Source organism: Lycium ferocissimum, unplaced genomic scaffold (assembly GCF_029784015.1).
Source record: "Lycium ferocissimum isolate CSIRO_LF1 unplaced genomic scaffold, AGI_CSIRO_Lferr_CH_V1 ctg6756, whole genome shotgun sequence".
NCBI lineage: Eukaryota > Viridiplantae > Streptophyta > Magnoliopsida > Solanales > Solanaceae > Lycium > Lycium ferocissimum.
In genome coordinates, this window is record NW_026726490.1 from 11590 (window position 1) to 31105 (window position 19516).

Here is a 19516-nt window from a genome sequence, read left to right on the forward strand (position 1 = left end):
CTAACGGGCAAAAAGAGAAGATAAATTATCCGTTACTCCATCTTTCAAAATTTCTAGCTCCATGCCGTTGATATTCTACTAAAATAGTATTTTGATTTCTCCGCTCATATATTTAGATCAACTTTTTTTGGGATACATTTAGCATTTCTAAATGTAAATGCTAATACATTAGGATCAAGTTAAACAATCTTAAAACTAAACTGGAAATGCAATGATTCCTATACTAGTTAAAGCTAGTTACAGGAAATAAGCAACATCTTAGCGAAGCCTCCACACACCTCTTGTACTACATAATACAAACTGAGTCAAAGATGAGCACCAAACCAAACGAACAATAGCGAAAAGAAAAATGAAAGGGTGGATGCTCGGAAATTATTTCATTTCCCAGAAAGCAGATAGTAAGAGAATTAACAAGTAAACACAAGAAACAGTGTACATATGAGAGATATGATTAGATTAAATCTGATCAGCCAGGGAGATGAGGTACTCATAACTATCCAAGTGATAACTAGACTCCCTTGAGCAATGCTGCTTCTTAATAATTAATCATCTTCGAGATGTTGTTACAAGTGTCAAAGGTAGTCAGCTTTGATGGATCAAACTCGAAATTTTCAACCACCTTCTTATCTCTCTCCACGATTTCTAGGATTGATCAAGGTGAACCGAATTGCTGATGTTGTTACAAGTGTCAAAGGTAGTCAGCTTTGATGGATCAAACTCGAAATTTTCAACCACCTTCTTATCTCTCTCCACGATTTCTAGGATTGGTCAAGGTGAACCGAATTGCTGCTGAATGCATACAATCTTGAAAACCAACATAAAAAGGTGTTATATCCCGTGTTTTTGCACATTCGGGAAATTTGGACATAATTGTGATTTGTAAGAATAAGGCCAATGATTTGATTTTATGTGGTGTGTATGTTGTTACTTATGGAAATATTGACACGAGAACATCGGACAAGGCCTAAGGGCAAGTTTGGAATTTTGGAAATTAGTCCCGGAAATTTCTAAAATAGGATCCATGATGAATTGGGCCAAAAAAAAATAAGGGAAATGAGGCCCAAAGTATGGGGTGTGGCCGGCCAAGGCTACATGGCCCATGGCTCACATGGAATTAAATTCCATGTGATTAAATAAGATGGCCACCACATCATTCTTCATAATTCCTAGAACTTTCAAGAAAAAAAAAAGAAGAAGACCTTGGAGAGCAAGAGCCACTCCATTCGGCCACAAAAAAAAAAGAAATTTTTTTTCTAGTTCTTCAACTTTGATCCAAAAATCTCTTCCTTCTTGAATTCTTGATAAGTTCAAGACGCTCTCCGACGTGGTATAATTAGTTTAGCCAAAGAACCACGTTTGCGACAAGTTGGAATTTGAAGAAAAAGGTAAGAATTCTATGTTTTTGTGTTATGGAATGAGTATATGTGTTATGGTGATTAGAGTTGCATGAAAATCATGGAATTGTTGTGTGTGTATGGTGTACAAGCGTGTGTGTGTGTGTGTGTTATGGCCGTGTGGTGCCATAAAGTGAAGGAGATGGATTGAATTTATTTAGTGTATTAATTGTGTTCTTGTGTTCTTGTGGAGTAAATGGAAGGAGAATGGTTTAAGTTGGCATGAAAAATCTATTGTTAGGTTGTTGTAGGAATTATATGATTTTATTCTAGTTTTATGTTAACACGGAAATGAAATTGTTAAAGATTAAAAGTTTTGGATGCATTATGGCTTTGGTGGAAAGTTTGCATATATGGTATATTTTGCGAATATTTTGTAGAAATGATATGAAGTGTTTCCAAATCGTATTCGAATGGTTGTGGATTGGTAAATAAATATGAGAATGTTGACATGAAGTTGGAAAGGTGAAGTCGGAATGAAAGCTATAACAATATGGTGGAAAGAAGATTAGTTGTGTTATATTGTGATTTGTAGTGACTATTATCGTGTTGTTGGTATTGTTGTGGATGTTGTTGTTAATATTATGGCCGGGTTAACTCCCGGGATGTTGAATTTATAGGGGAAATGCTCGCCGAAATTTCGTAGGCAAGTATGGATTTAAACTTGAGTTCTTAAAAGCTTGTAACTCACCTTTGGTAACTATGACCAATCGAGATTTTGGTAGAAACGGGAGTGGAGCTCGTACGAGCGTAAGACGCGAACAAGGTATGTAAAGCCTACCTTTCCTTCCTTTGGCATGTCCTAGTCATACTAGGCGAAGATCGGAACCTCGAGAATAGTTCTCGCTCTTGGAAATCCGAGTTTGATTTTGCATACTATTCATTCAAATAATTGAACTAAAATCCTTATCTTTGGTCAAAAGAATGCTTAAACCTTGTAACGGTTGCCAATGTATCCGAATCGCTCCGAACCTTTATGGATGGCTTTAGGGAGCCTAATCTTTGTAATTCATGTTCGCCGCCTCGACTTGACCCGAGGTGGGCCCACGTCCCGAGACTCTTGTACCGCTCCATCCGACTTATTTTGGTACAATAATTAAAGGATGCTTGTTGAACTACTTCATTATGTTCTATAGTATACTTTGTCAGTATTACAACGTTACTAATATAATCATTACTTCGGTTTTCCAAAATAGCTTCTCGGAAACGCGTTTGTGGTTCACCAATGATTTTTTTTAAAAGAACTAGTTTTGTACAAGAAACATAAAATTGATTTCTTTCTAAAACCACTCCGAAGGGGGTGCGATGGCCTCGCCTATGCCTAAGTGTGTGCTATGGCCTTGGTTTGTATCCGAGCGAGCCATGGCTCCCGGGCACCGATCACCGAGTGTGCTATGGCCTCGGCCACGTCTGGGCGCGCTATGGCCTTGGCTTATGTCTGAGTGTGCTATTTTTCAAAACCACTCCGCAAGGGATGCGAGGTTTTACTATTTTATTTCATTTACTATTTATGTTTACCTTACCATTACTAATATGCCCGAAGGGGCCATTGTTGATATCGAGCCGAAGCGGCCGCCCGAAGGGGCCATGATTAATATCGAGCCGGAAGCGCCGCCCGGGGGGCTATCATTATTTCGCCGAAGCGCGCGTGTGATGTATTGTATTACTCCCTTAAAAGAAGAGTTCTAGATTACATTACTTACCTTGAAAACGTTAGTTGATTGCGGTTATTTATTTAAAGCCCGTTTTAGGCTCGTGTATTTATTTATGTTTTTTTTTTCTCAAGCGAAGGTCACAGTGTATTGGGTTGATTGTGATTTCTTCCCTCCTAAATTGCGCAAAGGCTATTATCTATCCTCGCTTTACATATTCGCACATATTCCGTACCGACCCCCTTTTCTTGGGTCGTTTTCACGCCCGTTTGTACAGGGACACGATTCGGCCGATCCACCGCTTAGGGGATTCGGGGCTTAGGAGTCGGACAACTCCACTCGTTCCGAGGTCGTTCCTATTTTGGTATAATTTTGTGTATATATTCGCAAGTTGTACTTTTAGACGCCCGCGAAGCCGTAGGTGTTACGGATAATGGATACCGTTTGGTTTTGTGGCCACTATATTGTTGAACGCAGGTAGCGGTAGCCTCCTCGCCCGCCTTGTCTTACGTCATGTATATATTTATATGTGTGTATATATATGTCAAGCACATTTTAAGACGCTTTAAGTTATGTATCGACTTTAGTATTTTATCTAGAAGTTCAAAAAAAAAAAAAATCTATCGATCGCCATGTTCGAGTGTAAGTAGCAAATGTTGAGTCCTCAGACAGGGTAAGCCTGGTCACTTGTCACGGCCCTAGGTTGGGTCGTGACAAAAGGTGAAACAAGAAAAGAATAAAAAATGTTAGCTTAGCAAGCAAAGTAGGATACGGCCTGATATTTTGGATTGATCATCCAAGTCCGGGATGATATTCGTAGCAGAGGCATACAATGATAGCTTCATCCTACAAGATAAGAGGGGAAAATTGCATGAAATTAAACATATACATGAAAGAAGCTCTTAAAGTAGTAATAGAGAAGAAGCATTACAAGAAATAATAGCTAGAGAGAGACATGGGAAGATCACTAAATTGCTATTTTAACAACTAACCAAACAGCAATCCACACTGGGAGTACTACTTTAATATAAAAAGTATTTTAAAGAAGAAAAGAGAAAGAAAAAGGAATTTTCTGGATAAAGACACTAGTATCCTTGGAACAGGATATTCTACAAGTGGTTATCCGTCTACAGAGTGTAAACCACTAATGAAAAAAAATTAACACGTCCGATAAGTTTCAATCCCCAGATGATGTTCATGAGGTAAAGCTGCAGCGGAAGCCGAGATTCTATTGAACAACTGCCTAAGTTTAGCTAACAACTAACATAATAGACAACTGTAAAAATTTAATTTTCAAAAGGAAAAGAAAAGATATATGACGATTCAGTTCCTCATCTTTGGCCTGGTGCAAAATGCTCCTCTGTCTCTCAGGTCTTGTTCGGTTGTCCTTAACTTTCAATTTATGCAGATAAGGGAATTGTTAAGAGATCGACTGAAATGGACTTGAAATGTCACAACCTTCTTGCATTTGATGGACAATCTTGAAAGAGAGAAATCTTTGGTGTTTCGAGAACAAGGTTGAACCCATCAACAGAGGTAAGAACACTTAGGTGCTTTCTTCTCATTTGCCAAACCCTTGGTGGCTAGAGTTACCGGTACATGTGCTGGTGAGAGGAGCGAGGTGCACGCAAGCTGGCCCGTACACCACAAAAAAAAAAAAAAATCAAGTATACCTGTTTGTGACTGATGTCCTTTAGGTTCATTACAGAATGATTAGATAGGGGTAAAACCCTCAGAGTTCATTAGTACTTTTCAGAATTAGAAATCTGTGGATGTAGTTGTCGTGGAATATCATACAAATGGTGGTCACCAAACACAACATTGGGAAATGTACTAGTGGCGTAAACCCTAGTGATTACTCCTGTCGTACAGTTTTTTTTTTACCCCTCCCAAGGAGCTCCCCCGTTTTGCTCTCTTGGTGACTCGAACCCACAACCTTAAGGTTGGAGGTGGAGGGTGTTTACCGCTTGAGCAACCCCCTCTTGTCTCCTGTCGTACAGTTTAAGCACCTTCCTGGTGCTATTTAATATTGAAATTTTTACTTTTTTTTTTTTTTTTTTTAAACTGCTAATTGTATCTATATTTCATTGGAGCAAAACATTACATGGGTTTTACGAAACCATATTTACATAAAAACTCCATAACTCTACTGTCCTGTTCCTATATTGAAATTTTTACTTACCTGCTCCAAAAAAGGACCTCATGACCACAAAAGAGACTTTGGAAGGACAATGATGCTGGTTCAAACGAAAATAAGCAATATTTCCATCTTCCAATGAAGTCAAAATTAATGAACATGAAAGGGAAAGGGGAAGAAAACCCTGGTTTCTTGCAGAGGCTGGCAAGTAAGGAAAGAAGAACCAAATATGAAACAAAGATTTTTTTACAGATAGACAGACAGACAAAAAGATGGGCTGAGATATCGTCTTTAGCAGCAAGTGCATAAAAGTCTGGTACATTACTCTTTTACCTGCTCTCAAGAAGACATAATCTCCTTTGGCATGCCTAATTGTCCACCTCCTCCTCTTCCCTCCCTTTCCTTGTACCTTTAAGCTCTTACTTCAACACAATACCCTTTTTCCTTGCCTAGGTATATTTCGATGTTCAATTGCAAGTGATCTTAATTTTCCTTTTCATTTCAGATTGAGCTACCTGTTTGACTATCTGAGGATAAATTGGATGTTTTCCCTAGATATAGTTACCTCTGGGTTACCACTAATATACCTAAAAAAAAAAAAAATTTAAATGGTAACATATCTGTATTTTTTTTTATAATGGCAAGCTTAACTATATATCCATGTGTGTATACTACATCAAAAAGAATGTAGTCCCCCTTTCAAAATGTTACACCTTACAAATTTTGATCTCCTATCTATATTCTTCCTTACAAGTAATCTAAAACATCAAAAATATCTTCATTAAGTTAAAACTTCCCGTTTACACCAAAAATAGTATGAGCTAAACAATTCATTTTAAACTTCGTAGGTCACTTTGTTTGCCCTCAAAACATCTCTCGATTTCTTTCTTTCCATACCGTCCACCAAATACATGCCGGGACAATTTTCCATCTCTCTTCCCCGTCTTGCAAGATTGCCATCTCTCGTTCCAAAGCCTAAGAACTCCTTTAATGCTCCCCTGTTTCACCCACCGATCTTCCTCGCACCGATGAATATCTTCCATAACCGATCCGCCCATTTGCGTGTAAAAAAAGATGGTTGATTGTCTCTCGCTTGTTCCCCACATAAATAGCATCTAGAGCACAACCGGAACCCCTCTTGTTTAAATTCTCACGAGTCAACACTACTTCCTTTACCAATAGCCAGAAAAATAATTTACCTTGTAAGGTATTTTAGTTTTCCATATCATCTTCCATGGCCATCCTACCTCCCGGTTGTTTGATGTGTTCGTGTCTCCGTAAGCTGCATTTACGTTGAACAAACCTTTGTTGTCTATCTTCCAAACCATAGTATCTCTTTCTCCCGTTAAATCATTGAATTGATCTCGTGGAGTAGAAGGTCGCTATTCTTTCCATTTCCTAGTCATTTAAATGTCTTCCGAGGTGTAAATTCCAACCTTGTCCCGTCCATAATTCAAAGAATCGTAGCTTGTTGTTGAAGGCATAATGTGTATATATCTAGATAGAGTTGCTTTTAGAGGTTCATGACCAATCCACTTGTCATCCCGTAAGGAAACTTTCAGGCCATTGCCAACTTTGAAATCGGATCTCGTTTATGACTAAAGGCCATAGATTTCTAATTGTTCTCCATACACTACAACCATATGGTATTGTCACCACATTTGTCATCCAGCCTATTCTCCATACCATACTTTGCGAGATGACCTCCTTCCATAGCATATTGTCATTGTTGCAAATTTCCATAACCATTTCATCATCAAACTTCTATCTCGCATTTTCATGTCTCTCGATCCCCACACCTCCTTCTTTCTTATTTACCGTTACTTCCTCCCATTGACCGTATGGAACTTTTTCTTTTCTTCATTACCCTCGCCGTAAAAAATTCCTTCTTAAGGCATCAATTCTTTTTATCACACTCATCGGAGCAGTGGAAAATCGACATCATGTAAGAAGGTAGAGCATCAAGCACACACCGTTGACCAAAGTTAGTCTTCCTCCCAAGGAGAGATATTGACTTTTCCAAACTTTGTTAATCTCTTCTCACACTTCTCCACCACCCCATTCCATATTCCCTTAGACTTTCTTTTTGCTCCCAAAGGCATGCCTAGATATGTTGTTGGAAGTTCTCCTACTTTACCTCCCAACTTTTCTCGCCAAACTTTCCACATCTCGTTACTTCATTGACGGGATAAATGAATCTTTTCCCCGCCTGATATGTAGCCCCGATATCGTTTCAAATATGATGAAGATGATCTCGTAACCAAAAGACCGTTCTTCCACCGCCTCACAAAAAACCGATGTATCATCTCGCATATTGCAAATGAGTTACTTCCAAGTTATTTACTAACTGTCATGTCCACCCGAAATCCCCCGACCCAACCTTTTACCTTTGTCGTTTGAATCATGTTACTCAAAACTTCCATTGCTAAGACGAAGAGAAATGGGGATAAGCGGGTCTCCTCGTCTCAAGCCCCTTCCGAGAGGGGAAAAGCCATTTGGGGTTCCGTTAATCAAGACAGAGAATCCGACCGTACTAATGCATTGCTTAATCCATCCGATCCATCCGGCACCAAAACCCATCTTCCGTAGCATTTGAACAAGAAAATTTCAATTCAAGTGATCATATGCTTTTCGTATATCTAGCTTACATAGAATTCCCGGTTTCGGCTTCTCTCGTCTAGACTCCACACATTCATTTGCAATCAAGATCGCATCCATGATCCGTCCGCCTTTGATAAAAGCCATCCGTCGTCTATCCACTAGCTTGTGAATAACTTTTTTCAATCTTTCACTAGTAGTTTAGCTATGATCTTGTAAACCCCCCCTATCGGGCCGATTGGTCCGAAATCATTTAACTCCATCGCTCCCTTCTTCTTTGGAATGAGTGCCACAAAAGTGGCATTGAGGCTCCTTTCAAAGATTCCTTCTTTATGGAAATTCGAAAAGCCGCAACTAGGTTTGGGCTGATGATTTCCCAAAGACCGACCGAAAATGCCATGGTAAATCCATCCGGCCCGGTGCTTTGTCACCGCACAAGCTTTTATGTCGTCCAGAATTTCTCGAGCTTCAAATGGTGCCCGCAAGAGGTTAGAGCACGCATCTTCAATCATGGGGCAATCTCTCATGTCTAATTGTGGTCTCCAGTCCTCTCGTCTCAAGTATACAATTTCTCATAGTAATCAACAATTTCCTCTTGCACCTTTGTTGTATCGTTATTGTTTCTCCTCTAACCCTCAACTTGTCAATTGTGTTGCTTCTTCTATGAGCATTAGTCGTTCGTGAAAAAAACTAGTGTTCCTATCCCCTTGTTTTAGCCAAGTTGCCCTCGATCTTTGCCTCCATTTTGTCTCTTCTTTTCTCGGCTATATCTTCAAATTCCATAGTGAGAGCTAGCCTAGAGAGGCTATCTCTTCTTCCTCTAAAGCTCTCTCGCTTTTGTGTTTCCTCTAACTTAGCTAGTTGGCTTAACACTTTTCGCTTTTGAATTCCCAAATTGCCTTGTGTCTTGTCTTCTCCATTCTTTCAATTTCCCCTTTAAAGCTCTTAGCTTTGTTACTGTAATGTAATCGTGTTTCCGCCGTGGTTGAAAGAATCCCACCACCCCCTTCACTCTTTCATTGAAACCTTCGTATCCACCACCAATTTTCAAACTTAAAGTAGGAATTTGTAGTTTCCCAACCTCCACATTGCAACATTATAGGCGAATGATCAAAGGTCACTCGTGAATAATGGATTGTTTAATATTTCGAAGTTTGCATCCCATTCTTCGAAAAGAGGAACCCGTCAATTCTTGCCGCTATTGTGAATCTTCTCCTTTCTTCCAAGTGAAATTTCCCCCGATAATTCCGCATCTATTAATTCCATATCCTCAATGAAATCGAGAAATCCGTCATTGCTTTACCGATTCTATTGCAATTTTTTTCTCCGAAGGATGTCCGACAATATTGAAATCTCCACACAAGACCCACGGGCCCGAAATTAACCCTCTAGTCGCTCCAATCTCCCACCAAGTCTCTTCCCTCTCCACTCTATCATTTGGTGCATAGACTCCGTAATATGCCGCCTGAAGTCTTTATCTATCCCCGAGAAACTCAGAAACAAAGTAAGCTCCGACACCGTCGAGTGTTCCTTCCCGTACCCTTCTATCCCACATTATAACAATTCCACCCCTAGTTCCACTTACCTCCAATTGTACATAACTCACCCATCTATTCCCCCATACATCCTTTACTATTTCGCAATTTCCCCTTCCACTTTCGTTTCCCCGGAAGCATACCACATCTCGCCTTCCAAGTAAGTAATATGTTTTTGATCTTGTTTCTTTTCTTAGCACAATTCAGCCCCTTTACATTCCACGACACTATATTTAGTTTCATTGATCCTTGATAGCCAAATATCCCCCCTACTCCTGGTACCATAACTCATGAATTTGGTATTCAACTCTAATCCTTTTAGCTCATTTATCCCCTTCCTCTTTATAATTTCCTGACCCTCCTGTTTCTCCTTGTTCTCCTGTTTATTATTGTCAATCTTCGTGAACAGCTCATTTGTCTTCTCCTTACACCCTTTGAAATTAACTCCAAATTCTGTACCCATACTCATTATATGTTGCTGAACCTGCCGAGTACTCAAAATTTGAGTGGTTCCTTCCCTGGTAATTGAATCTTCAATGGTACCGCATCTCTCGCTATGAAACTTGAATTTTCTTCTTGCGCCTTCAATTGCAAAACCCCAGTTTCATCTTTCTCTCTGTATCTTGTTATCTCCATTGGCGATTCCCCCTCTCTTGGTTCAAGTTGGTTGAAATCGATATCTTTTACTTCTTGTATTTTCAGACTTTGGAACCTATTACGCTTGTTAATTTGTGATATATTTGCCTGAATTTCGATATTTACCATGTCTTTATACTGGGCCTCAGAATTTAATTGTTTTGTCTGATCCCCATCTGTTGGGCCTTTAATAGCTAGGCCCATATATCCCCCTCTTTTAATTTGGCAATAAAGGTCCTTTCCCTTTTGCCTTCTGGTCACGTGCCACTCCATTTGAAATTTCCCCATCTTTCGAGGTGCCCACATGGGTTCCCTTAATATTAGCTGATTCTTTCACTAAAAAGGGCTGGTTTCCTTTATTAACCGCCGGGTCAAAAGCCTCATCTTCTCTTTCTCCTATATTAACCGCCGGGTCAAAAGCCCCACCTTCTCTTTCTACTTTCTCTTCTTTCACGGTCACGGAATTTCACACCATATCGGAATGGTGTATGTAAACCCTCGCCGGTTATCTCTATTTCTTTCGGCACCATTTTTCCGTCGCTTTTCACCTTGATACGAGCCCAAGGAAGATGGTTTTTGAGGGATGTCTCTTCTTCCGTCTCGATGAAGCCACCACACCGGTCTCCGATCCGTGAATATTCCCCGGGACCACAAATTCATGGGTAACCCAGAAGTCCGATCCATACCCAATCTCTTCTTATTTCGCACGTGGCCAAAGGCCTCGTAGTTGGGTTCCACCATTCTAAATGCAACTTTATCTTTTTCCGTACCCATTCCCCGACATTACGTGCTCGCCGAAACTCTTGACGGAAGTTCGAACATGAAATGTCCATCATTCATAGCAAAAATATTTACCCCTATGGCCGATTTCCGGTTGTTGCATGCCCATCTCCTCACATCATTCAAGGTTGGGGTCTCCTGTGGTGGGCTCGAATTTTCCGACGAGGCATCTCTCCAACAACATCTTTCTCCGATTTCGAAGTTCCGCCCGTGATCTTAATACGGTCATCCACTATTTGTATACGTACTCGTTTTGTTGCTCTCGTCGTCCATCTATTGCGATGCAAGCTTGTTTGAATGATTGGTCAAGCTGCTTCACGGTGTTTTGTTGAACTTGTACTTCTTCTGATTCATAAATAAAGTTTTCTATTTTGTGAGCAATGTTCCCCCAACCAGCATTGTATGTAGTTTCCGGTGTAATAATGATCGATTTGTTTTGTCCTTGAATGGCAATAAAGCTGATATATCCGCTGCTATCGTTGTATTTAAGAGTGCAGTAAAACTCTGAGAAATGGTCCTTCAACTTCCATCTCTTGATTGCTTTCCCCTGTACCTTCGAAGCTTCAATAAATACTGAAACTAACCATTTTAAAGCTTTACGGCTAATTTTAACTCTCCTCATTAAATTCCGATTGCGTTCAACCCACTCGTACCAAGATTCTGCTCCATTAATGCACCTAGTAATGTCATAAGACTTGAAACCTGCGTTGTAGAATATAATATTTTCCCCCATCGTACAAAATCCGGCCATGGCCAGCCGGAAAAGGACAGTTTTGACTAACTCTAGGCTAAAATAAGACTCTCCTCGTGGACCGTGCCTGGAAGCATTTTTTCTCTCTAAAAGTCAAAAAAAAGAAGCTACCTTGGTAACATATCTGTATTGAAATCACAAAAGTTTCTGAAGCCCATAATTACAAGGAAAGAGAGATAAATATAAACTACACAAAAATTCTACGATGGGACTGTTTCAACGAACCATAATAGAAGTATGTTAGAAGTAAATGTCTGACATAATCATAAAGATATTTAAGTACAAAAAGAGGTTATGATTACTTACTCTGCTCGAAGCTGATCTTGCTCAAAGTTCTTGACCAATTGCCTTTGTTCCTCAATAGAGGCTCTTTGATGATCCAAATCATTGATCTCATCGGTTATAATTGTGTTTTAGAAAAAAGGTGCCGATCAGTAAGCATAACACTAAATTATCAGACATGTATCTAAAGTTGTCAAATATACTTATCTAAGTTCTTCTCTTAGCAGCTGTTCTCTCTGGATCTCATGTTCTAACTCTTTGCAGCCTTATCTATATCAAGATCTCACAAAGTAGCCTTTAGATTGTGCTTCTGTTGTTCTCTGCTTGCACTATTTATCTTTTCTTGATAATCTGAGTATATGTAATGACTTGAAATTAATTATTTAATACTTTCAAATTCAGAAATCCGGACATTTCCAGTTACAATCATAAATTAATGCTCGAACAAAGCCACTAAATACCATGGCAACACAATTCCAAGTTATATAATAATAATAATAAAAGAACATGTATAACTGAGGGAGTTCATAGGCTCAGTGTTGTGTCTGTTGAGCTATTCATTAAACAAACACTAGACGCACATACTGGACTTCTGCTCTTATATTTGCATTATAATTGGCTAAAAGAACTTCATCTCAGAAACAAACTATACCAAAACTATTAGCACCAATTTTACACTACATATAATACATACTACAAAATCCCATGAGGGTTGGCATGAGAGCATCCAGATTCCAGCAGTAGTACTAAAGGTATAAAAGACAGACAGAGACTCCACAATTCCCGAAATGTAGTAATAAGAGAAACATCCGGAAATCACGATATTTTGAAAGACGCAATTTTGACCCTACACTCCAGTACACAAGCAAACAGAAAATGGTGTTTCAGTTCCATGTAAAGAGAAATATCTACTAATAAGAATCTTCCAGCAGCAAGAACATTGTGAAGTTTGTCTACATTGATTCAAAATTGCAATCTTTAGCCAAAGAGTTTTTGTTTTTTCACTACAAGGAAGATCCTATTGCGTAGTGGTGACCCTGAGTTTGACCTTGTGTGCTGTGGTTCGATTTATAGGCTTTTGGCAACAGGATGTCCCTTGAGAACAATCTTTAAGCTAACTAATCTAGAAAGAAGTTGACTCAATCCCCATTTACTCTTTTGTCAAAGAAATGTTACTAAATGAAACGTCCAGAAATAATGATATCATTAAAAAGCAAAATTTCAATTTTTTAACCAAATAATGGGTTTTCAGTTCCAAGTGAAAAGAAGTATCTATAAAGCAAAGGTGCTATGAGATAAAACTGCATCCAACAGCAAAGCACATTGTAAACTCTGTCTATACTATTTCAAAGGTTCAACCTTTAAGCTAACTTGTTCTTTATCACATAGTTTATGAGGATTAGGGAAAACAACGATTGATATTCAAACTTTAAGCCAAGAAATCCACAAAAAAATTTGAGAAAACTCCCACTTTCAATCTTTAAGCTAACTTGTTAAAGAAAACCCCAACGACCTCAGGCCACTGATATTCCAACTTTAAACCAACAAAAACAATTTCAGTAAAACCAAATATAGTATTGAGAAGGCAAAAACAAGAACCTCACCTTGAACGGAATCTTGAAGGGTCTGGTGCTGAGAATGAGAGTGTGATTGAAGAGCATTAGACTGCTCTAAACACTGTTTGAAGAAACAAACGTCTTTATCATCCTTTAAGAAATCAACGAGATCTTTACTAAACAACTTCAGTTTCTCCACATCATTGTTACTCCCTGTAGACACATAAATTTGATTGGGTTAAATTCATATAAAATTTGAATTAAATCCATGATAATTTGTCCTGAACAATTGATTCGGACTGCACAATTGAATACGTCCATTTAATTAAATTCAAGCCCAAGGTCCATTTCATCTTGAGGCCCAAAACTCATGCCACGTGTCAAGTGACATGGCATCCCAGTCAAATTCAAGACCAACAAAATGATGCCATGTGCTCAAATGATGTGGCAATCCTGGATAAATACAAGAACCAATCAAAAATTGCCAAGTGTCCAAAATGACATGTCTTGACCAATCACAAGCAACCTTATCACATAGCATTGTGATAAGATTGGTGATTTACATCAACCAATCAGAATGAGGCAAAAGAGTTCACCTAAACTTGGTTTGCCTACTCCCTACAACTATAAATAGGAGGTTAACATAACTTTCTGGGGGACATTCAGCAAGCATTGGAGAAAAGTAGCTACATCGACTACATAGTTCTGGAGTGTTCAACGGAGTTCTTCCCGGAGATCAACCAAACCACGAAGTACTGCTCGACATTCCTAGGGATTGAAATACATCTCTAGAAGATCCAAATCATCCTGCAATTCGAGAAATACGCTACCGAAGGCCCTCGAATCATGGAGACGTTTAGGAGAGAAGAATCAAGAGAACAACAGAATTGTACTCACAAGATTCATTTATAAAATTACATTTTCTTTTATTTTTTATTGTAGTTAATTTTCGGCACTTGAAAATTTGTTGCGAACAAATTTTGGCACGCCCAGTGGGACCAGTTCTGCTCTTCATCTCTTCCTTCTGCAAATTAGAAACTACAAATTCAATTACTACAATGGCGTTCAGAAAGACCAACAATGTTCCATGCAAGGACGCTGCTATTGCTGCATCAATCTTAGTCATGTTGGCCCAATCACTCATCGCAAGTTTAAGACTAGTGGCTTGGAGGGATCCGAATACTTCACCTCATTGAAGATGGCAAAAAAGAGCAATTCTCAAATGACGGTCTTAACTGCAATCCCAGGGGGCAACCTTGCATATATGTTGTTTGACGAACTTTCTCAAACTGGCTGCAACTTTGCTGAATCTGAGGATTCAACAGATTCTGCAATTTCAACGAAGGTCAACGCCTTGATGGCTGATGCAACGGATATGGACGAGAAGTTCGCAATGATGGAGCAAACTATTTAAGCCTTGCAAAAATCTATTGAAGATAAATAGCTTCAGATCGCTCAACTTATGAACAAGTTGGAGGCATTCACACCTATAGAGTCGAGTATCCCCACTAATGATCCGCCTGGTTTCACTCCACAAAACAAAGACGTAAAGGAATCACTTGCTAAGTCCAAGTTTCAAGAGGAAAAACAATCTGCTTCAGTTGCAGCGTTATCTGTCCAACAGTTGCAAGACATGATAATAAACACCATCAGGGCTCAATACGGCGGAGCGCCACAAAGTTCAGTATATTACTCCAAGCCTTATACTAGGAGGATTGATTGTCTACCCATGCCAGCAAACTATCAACCACCAAAATTGCAGCAATTTGATGGCAAAGGTAACCCGAGGCAACACATTGCTCACTTTGTTGAAACTTGTAGCAACGCTGGAACACATGGTGACCTTTTGGTAAAACAGTTTGTTCGTTCGCTGAAAGGGAATGCATTCGACTGGTAGATTGACCTGGAGCCCGAGTCAATTGATTCTTGGGAGCAACTTGAAAGTCAATTCCTCAATCGTTTTTACAGCACTCGTCGTATAGTGAGCATGTTGGAGTTGGCGAACACAAAACAAAATAAGGATGAGCCCATAGTGGAATACATCAATCGTTGGCGAACATTGAGCTTAGATTGCAAGGATCAACTTTCTGAAACTTCTGCAGTTGAGATTTTTATCCAAGGAATGCATTGGGGCCTCGTGTATATCCTTCAAGGGATTAAGCCTCGAACTTTTAAAAAATTAGCTACGCGCGCTCATGACATGGAGTTGAGTATTGCGAGCCATGGAAAGGCATCATATGTCTTTGATCCAAGGAAAGAAGCTACAAAATTCGAGGAGGCGTCAAAACACCAATCTAAGGAATCTATGGCGGTAACCGTGACTTGTACGAAGGCTTCCACAAGACAAAAGTTGAAAGAAAAAGCTGAAAATCAACATCTTCGAGAAGTGACAAAACCAACCTTGAAGGAGTTACAAGCAAAAGTATATCTTTTTCCTGACTCTGATGTTCCTGGGATTCTTAACGAGTTGCTATCCAAGAAAGTCATTGAACTCCCTGAATCAAAGTGACCTGAAGAATCCAACAGAGTCGATGATCCCAAGTATTGCAAATTTCACCGCATTGTCGGTCATCACACGACAAAATGCTTCATCTTGAAAGAAAAAATAATGGCACTGGTGAGAGAAGGACAGATCATCATTGATGATGGTGAGACAGCTGATGCAAACCATGCTAGTGCCAAATTTGACCACTCAAAAGGTTTAATTTTAGAAGCTCTACGACCAATGCGCTCTGTTGCATCACCAAAAATTGAAGAAGGGATCATCATGCTACAATTTGGGATCTTTGAACCAATTGAAGTTTCTGCCTTGAAGAAAACATCAAAAACGTTCAAGGTAGATGACCTTTCCAACAAAAATAATGGTGACAATTTGTCACACCCCGATCCTACTAGGGTGTGATGGGCACCCGACCCCATATTCGGAGCCGAGCGAACCCGCTGACTCTTATTACATACATACTTTCTTTGGATTCTTAGATTAAACAAAAATAAAATACATAGTAAGCCTTTCAAAATCTTTTGTCGTTTCCAATTAAACACAATCTGTAAACATAAGGGCTCTGTAACATAATGTATAATAAAAACACATCGGCTAGTGGAACCATTTTCAAGACTGACACACTATACCCACGACTCTGTCTGCAAAGTCTCTAACTCGAACATGACATCATAGCATAGGACTCTTGACCCGGCAACTCTCCAGAGCAAATGGAGATGCCAACTCCGCTGGAACATCTTCTATAATGGCTTCTGATCATCTGGGTGTACCTGCGCGGCATGAAACGCAGCCCCGAAGAAGAGGGTCGTACGAGCATCGTACCGAGTATGCAAGGCATGAATAGTAACACAATAGGAGATATAGCTATGAGTAGCAACATAGTAAAAGCGTACTCGTGAGTAATAACGAATGGAACCGTAGAACATATCATGTCTTGTAAAAATAGTTTGTACATCTGAGTGCCTCTTAAGGCGGAGTCATGCATGCTTATCGTTACTTTTATATACATACCTAACCTGTCTGGATCACATAGCATCATTAGCCCGCGTCAGGGACAACATGAATCGATATGGGATTTAATTCGAACCAATGCGGGATTTGCCTAAACCAATGCGGGATTTGCCTAAGGCAAGCCTTACACTTACCCCCCACTCTGGGACTCAGCGTTCTTACTGAGGTTTGCCCCACCATTGGGTTTGCCCCACCACCGGCTCTGATACCAACTGATCAGGTGGATAGCGTCTATAGCGCTCTGCCCTTTTTCCCATCTTCCCCATATACATGTACATATACATATATTTATACATATATCATGTCATAGCATGCAGGAGAGCCCGAAGAAAAGCTATAACTCTATCGGAGTGACGTAAGGTCGGTAACCTCCGATTATATTATGGAATAACCATGGGCGCTTGTCTCACCTTGAAGGAACAATTATAAGGCGAGACTATCAATCAAGGATAACATCACGGGAAAACATAAAACAGGATCATAACCTATCATTTCACATACTTTGAAACCTTTAAAATAGTCATTATCCAAAAATAGCTTAACATTTCATATCGTCGTATTCATGGTAAGAACACATCCTTAATATATTCATCATAGACGTTTTCTCATATCTGGCATCATCATTGTCATCATAAAATCATAGTCGTTGCTTTAATTATAAAAACTTTCAAAAATCGTAAAACTTGGATTTTGGAGAAAAATGAATATTTTGGGAAACATTTATAAACTTTTAAGAAGGAAATTATACCTTGGAACCATTACTTCCAACTTTTGGAAATGAGAACGTTATGGAAGCATTTATAAAATCTTACATACGAATCATGCCATAGAAAGAAAAGGGACGAGCCTTAACATACCTGCGCCGCACCTTATTAGCTACGCTTAATTGTCCATGCTTGTCGTCACTAGTATACATCCGAGAAAGTGCACATAATCGTTAGATTCATAACCATATACTTGTCGTAACCTTTCAAGTTCATTCACTTATGGTCTGCCGAAATTTCGGGCAAAAGATCTCCCCTAAATATACCACCCCGAGAATCTAACTCGGCTTATTTTTAATCAACAACAATCCGGGAATTCAACCCGGCCAAACTATCAACAATACCAACAATCATTCTAGCAACACTTCAATATCCAATTCCATCCAATTCAATTCAATTCAATTTAATTCCATTCAATTCAATTCAATTCAATTCACATATTGTTCCAACAACTTGATCAATATACTACTTCATCCGGAACCTTCAACTTCGACAACAACCATACATTTTATTATCATTTATCTATGTTAACTTCAACGACAACCTTCATTCTACATTACATGATCCATAACGACGACAACTAAAACGTCCAATAAAATCAATTTACACTAACTTACCAAAACACCTACTATTCGGTTACAACAACTTCATACACATTGTCATGAATTTCCATCCTTCTCTATACATTCCTTATCACATATAAATCATCTATAACAATCAAAACACTAAATAAAACTAATTCATCACATTCTACCATCATCACTTCCTTGCGACCATCACCCATTACACGCACCTTTCCATAAATTTTTATTCATTTCTTAACACAACAACAACAACCAACATACTACGTACAATTTAATCCATTTGTTCTACACAATGCATTACATGCATGACCAAACACCACACACACCCACACGGTCACAACACACCACACGGTCACAACTCCAACATGCATTTTTTCATGTTTTTCATCCACTTCTCCATACTACAACATGTACCAAACATCACAACACATAAATGAAGATTGAATACATACCTTTCTCACTTAACTTTCCTTGCTTGGTTAGACTCCCAACTTGCGCAACAAGGGTTCTACTTCCTCCAATAATCACTCCACGTTAAAGAGGACGTTTCAATTAGTAGAAAAGCTAGGAGAAATAATTTTTTCTTGAACATTTCCATGACCTTAAAATTCGGCCACCATGGCCGAATGTTGTTGTTGTTGTTGTTTTTTTTTTTTTTTTTTGTGTTCTTTCTTTCTCTCTTGAATGAAATGATGACCACCCTCACATATATATACATATAACTCCTACACTCATGTGAGGGGCACATGCCCTCTTTCTAAATTTCTCTAGAAATTTCTTCTTATTCTTTTTTTTTTTTGTTGAATTTATCAAAGATGACAAATTATTTGTCATCATCTTTTCTTCTTCCCTTTTTTTTTGTCACATGGCCAATATGGCCCCTTCTTGGAACTTTCATGAACCTTATGCGAAATTCCCATTTTACCCCTCGACTTTCCTCAATATTACCATTTTGCCCTTAGCCTTCCACATTATTTCCATAAACTCTTTTGTGAATTTCCATGTTTACCATTAACCTTTCTCAATATTTCCACACTAATGACACTCACAATTAATACTCATGAACAACTTGTGCATTAAACAAGATCGCGATATAACTTTGCCCTTAACTTCCTGCAATTATCTCGAATTATCCGAACGTACGAAATACGGGCTATAACACAATTGGACTTTGGTTGCTTGCAAAAGACATAAGCGTCAAGGGACTTCTGAAGTTCGGCTTTCGAAAGTCAACACAATATCTAATGCCGACCATAAAATCCAATACCAAAGAGAAATGCAACTCTACTTCATCACAAAGGGTTAGAAGGACAGTTAAATTACTAGAATTCTTACC

At 39.0% G+C, this 19516-nt stretch overlaps 1 pseudogene; it reads right to left on the reverse strand.

Annotated features, from left to right (window-relative positions):
• Window positions 1-362: 362 nt before the first annotated feature.
• On the reverse strand, window positions 363-13547 carry LOC132045489 (kinetochore protein SPC24 homolog; annotated as a pseudogene).
• Between the last annotated feature and the right edge of the window lie 5969 nt (window positions 13548-19516).